Here is a 5,161-nt window from a genome sequence, read left to right as displayed (position 1 = left end):
ATATATATATATATATATATATATATATATATATGCCAGAGGAATAAGCAATATTAATAGTTAACGAATTATTTGACAACTATATACATATAGGGTGGTCCATTGAGCGTGTCCGGGCGAAATATCTAAATATCTCGCGAAATAAGAGTCAAACGAAAAAAACTACAAAGAATGAAACTTGTCTAGCTTGAAGGGGGAAACCAGATGGCGCTATGGTTGGCCCACTAGATGGCGCTTCCATAGGTCAAACCGATATCAACTGCGTTTCTTTAAAATAGGAACCCCAATTTTTATTACATATTAGTGTAGTACGTAAAGATATACGAATGTTTTAGTTGGGCCACTTTTTTCGCTTTGTGATAGATGGCGCTGTAATAGTCACAAACATATGGCTCACAATTTTAGGCGAACAGTTGGTAACAGGTAGGATTTTAAATTACAATACAGAACGTAGCTACATTTGAACATTTTATTTCGGTTGTTCCAATGTGATACATGTACCTTTGTGAACTTATAATTTCTGAGAACGCATGCTTTTACAGCGCGAGTACGTGTCACTACCACATTAATGCAATAAATGCTCAAAATGATGTCCGTCAACCTCAGTGCATTTGGCAATACGTGTAACGACATTGCTTTCAACAGCGAGTATTTCGCCTTCCGTAATGTTCGCACATGTATTGACATTTCGCTGACGCATGTTGTCAGGCGTTGTCAGTGGATCACGAAAGCAAACATCCTGCTACTTTCCCACAGAAGGAAATCCGGGGACGTTAGATCCGGTGAACGTACGGACCATGCTTCGATGACCAATCCACCTGTCATGAAATACGCTATTCAATAACGCTTCAACCACACCCGAGCTATGTGCCGGACATCCATCATGTTGGAAGTACATCGCCATTTTGTCATGCAGTGAAACATGTTTTAGTAACATGGGTAGAATATTAGGTAGGAAATCAGCATAGATTGCAACGTTTAGATTGCCATCGATAAAATGGGGGTCAATTATCCTTCCTCCCATAATGCCGCGCCATACATTAACCCGCCAAGGTCGCTGATGTTCCACTTATGGCAGCCATCGTGGTTCTTCCGTTGCCCAATAGTGCATATTATGCCGGTTTACGTTACCGCTGTTCGTGAATGACTTTGCGTCGCTAAATAGAACGCGTGCAAAAAAGCTGTCATCGTCCCGTAATTTATCTTGTTCCCAGTGGCAGAACTGTACACGACGTTCAAAGTCGTCGCCATGCAATTCCTGGTGCATAGAAATATGGTGCAGGTGCAATCGATGTTGATGTAGCATTCTCAACACCGACGTTTTCGCGATTCCCGATTCTCGCGCAATATGTCTGCTACTGATGTGCGGATTAGCAGCGCCAGCAGTTAAAACACCAACTTGAGCATCATCATTTGTTGTAGGTCGTGGTTGAAGTTTCACATGTGGCTCAACACTTCCTGTTTCCTTAAATTACGTAACTCCCGGCGAACGGTCCGGACACTTGGATGATGTCGTCCAGGATACCAAGCAGCATAGATAGCACGCGCCCGTTGGACATTTTGATCACAATAGCCACACATCAACACGATATAGACCTTTTCCGCAATTGGTAAACGGTCCATTGTAACAGGGGTAATGTATCACGAAGGAAATACCATCTGCACTGGCGAAACGTTTGTTTGAACATAGCTGCAAAGATTCAGTGACCGTGTCAGAATTATATTGTAAAAAATAAGCCCTCGGTCACAAATATTAAGTCAAAATTGAACTGGTTTCGACGCTTCTATGAGCGTCGTCTTCAGAATTAGACTAACTGTACTAAAACATTAGGTATATAGTAAATTAATAAAATTAAAGTTTGTACTGACTCGAAAAGTTGCAGTACTTACAAGTCACATATTAAAAAAGATCTAAGCCGGAAAGGCAACGTCATGAACACTTGTGAGATGGCGGGCCGCTAAGGGCTGCTCGTACAGTGAACAAGGGTTGCAACAACACTGAGGTGCCCACCTTAGAAAGTGTGGGTAAGTAAACATGGTTTTGCTACGAGCGCCATCTAGTAGCCGCAGAAACAACTAGACTACTGTACATTCAAAATTAGACACATGAAATTGTGATGCAGCTGATTCAGGCATAACGTAAGCATTCATTATAACAGGATGAAGTTACATATTTATCTGCTTTAAATAGAGATACATTTTGTAACGTAAAAACGTTAGCTATAACATACCATAAAACAGCAAAGATGTGACTGGAAAACAACATTTCGGCAAACTGCATGAGGAAATGTGAATCAAAGATCAAGCAATGCCTTTACACAGTCAAAAAAGTTTTTATTTCGCAGCTGCAGCTGTTCGTTGAGAATGAGGCCATCATGACGAGTGATATGTTTGAAAATCTCCAATTCCTCTTAGACATCTAACCTACGCCCATTATTTACGGTATGCAGAATATTGGTATCGCCTATGGCCTTTCCGGCTTAGATCTTTTTTAATATGAGACTTGTAAGTACTGCATCTTTTCGAGTCAGTGCTAACTTTAATTTTATTAACGTACTACATACCTAATGTTTAGTACAGTTAGTCTAATTCTGAAGACGACGATCATAGTAGCATCGAAACCAGTCCAATTTGGACTTAATATTTGTGACCGAGGGATTATTTGTTACAATATTATACGTTTGTGTCCATTACAGCGCTATCTAACACAAAGCGGAAAAAGTGGTCCAACTAAAACATTCATATTTCTTTACGTACTACACGAATACGTAATAAAAATGGGGGTTCGTATTTAAAAAAAACTGTAGTTGATATCCGTTTGACCTATCTATCGGGCCAAGCAAAGCGCCATCGGATTTCCCCCTTCAACATAGACGAGTTTCGTTCTTTGTATTTTTTTCGTTTTATGCTTATATCGTGAGTTATTTGGCCCAGTCACTATCAATGAACCACCCTGTATAATGCAAATAGCACAAATTAAAAGAAATTCAGTGTCTTCTGCACATAACTAATAGCAACAAATTTCTATTTTATTTCCAAGGATCCTATTGTCGACGATGAAAATTAATTTATCGCATTCTTCAGAGCAGGAAAGGCTACGTACTCGCAAGTAAATGATATTGTAGTGGCCAGAATAGGAGAAACCATGTAATAAGCGTTCGGGAAGAAAAAAGGAATGTTTTATTGTGTTTGTATGTCAAATAATAACTTTCAGATTTATCGAAGTCCTGACTGTAGAAATCATGTGTCAAATTTAATACTTCTTACACTTCAGCTGTGACTGAAATCAACTATGACCAAAGAGGAATATGAATTGTGCATAGTATTCACGACTGTGACTAGTACACTTAAGTATTTGAGCTTCTCGCCTTATTGGAATGTATCTGACAGTTGCCTGCAGCTATATACTTCGCACTTCGTATTTAGATCTGCACATTTTCATATTTCCTAGATAAAGGTCGTCTCTAGACATTCCTATGTGTTACAGTATTGAGCTATACCCAGTGATGATTCCGAATGTTTCCTAATGTCGTCGTCTCGGTCTTTTGTTATCTTTTGTGATACAACGAAGAATTTCCATTTCTTTTACCATCTACAAAATTTCCTTTGGCTACAACGGTGGTTGAGTACTTTCAGCGTAACGAGGTCTCTTCACATTTACCCGTCAGGGTATACTTTGTCTAAAGGCAACATCTCTCGGAATATGGATGAGACAAATGATTAAGAATGAGATTTTCACTCTGCACTGGAGGGTCCGCTGATATGAAACTTCCTTGCAGATAAAACTGCTCTACCATCTTTTTCTTATCCCGTTTTTTTCTTTATTGTTTGTTCCATTTTTTCGGGGCGGAAGTCCCATGATATCCATTCAGGTTCATCGTTGATCTGTTTACTCAGTTTTTTGTTACAGAGGGCGACTAACCTTCTGACCGAACACGCTCTGCTACCGTGAAAAAGTGGAATGCTTCACGATTTGGCGTGGCATCCTTGCGCAGGGGCCATGCTAATCTTCTCTGTATCGTTCCATATGTACCGCCGAAGTGAGAACACCATCTGAGCTACCCAAGCACGTCTCTGCCACTACCTCGTCTCCTATCATCGAAACTTCACAGAAACTTTCCTGCTAACCTGCGAAATTTAATTCTGTTCTGGAAACATCCCCCAGGCTGTGGCAAAGCCATGTCTCCGCAGTATTCTTTCTTCCATGAGTGCTAGTTCCGCATGGTTCGCTGAAGAGCTTCTGTGAAGTTTGGAAGGTAGGAGACAATGCACTGGCAGAAGTGAAGCTGTGAGGACGGGCCGTGAGTAGTGATTTGGATAGCTCAGATGGCAGTCCGGCTCTCGCCGCCGATCGAAGCAGACGTGCCGTGTGTGCTCTCCGCCAGCAGCGCGGGCCCGCGCGCGTTGTTTACTTCCTCCGGCCGACAACAGCGTGACGCTGAAGCGCTACAAGACCATAGGAAACCAATACAGAAGATCAACATTGACATTCTCATTTCGGAACGACTTTACTCGACCAAAGGCGCTCGAAGTCGAACGCTTTTTAAAAGAGGAAGCCAAGATCCCGACTGCCGACGTTGTCGGCATCCACTTTTCGATCGTCAATATCACGGTTTATGTCAGACTCATAAACGAAGCTACATGCGCCAAGGTGCTTCGTGAGATGGTATCTGCCACGCAGACAGAAATGTTGGCAACGTAGAGATCGGCCATGCCGCAAAGGGACTGCGGGCTATACTCATATTCTAACTTCCATTTGAACCCCCTGGGGCAGACGTTGTGGCGGCGCTTCGCCCCTACGGCACGGTACACGAACACGTGGCTGAAAGAAGGACCCAGTTTAGGACGTACCCAGGGCTCAATGGAGGTTTTTTTTTCACTAGCGGCTAATTTTTTATGATCCACCGTCTAATTTCTTATGGTGGGTCGTATGTTGCCACTTAGCCGCTGTGACTGGCTCCGGGGTCCGGTGTGACTGAAAGTAACACCACCCCGGCTCCCGCCCCCACTCACACCGTTGCCCGTTTCCCGCCACGTGGAGGTGGGCTCCATTTGATTAAATCCACTTGATATCTTTCTTGTGCAGCATTAGAAAAACTTATAACTAATACAAAACCAAGTGAGATATTAATAAACAAAACGAAATTAAATATTTAGAAAT

At 42.1% G+C, this 5,161-nt stretch overlaps 1 non-coding gene across 1 annotated transcript; it reads right to left on the bottom strand.

Annotated features, from left to right (window-relative positions):
- Nucleotides 1-3,950: 3,950 nt before the first annotated feature.
- LOC126337505 (U6 spliceosomal RNA) lies at nucleotides 3,951-4,052 on the bottom strand. Its single transcript, XR_007565082.1, has one exon. It is a non-coding gene; the product is annotated as a U6 spliceosomal RNA (small nuclear RNA).
- Nucleotides 4,053-5,161: the final 1,109 nt, after the last annotated feature.

The sequence above is a fragment of the Schistocerca gregaria genome, chromosome 2 (genome assembly GCF_023897955.1).
Source record: "Schistocerca gregaria isolate iqSchGreg1 chromosome 2, iqSchGreg1.2, whole genome shotgun sequence".
NCBI classification, from domain to species: Eukaryota; Metazoa; Arthropoda; class Insecta; order Orthoptera; family Acrididae; genus Schistocerca; species Schistocerca gregaria.
The sequence above is the reverse complement of the archived record's forward strand: the minus strand, read 5'-3'. Positions and strand labels throughout refer to the sequence as shown.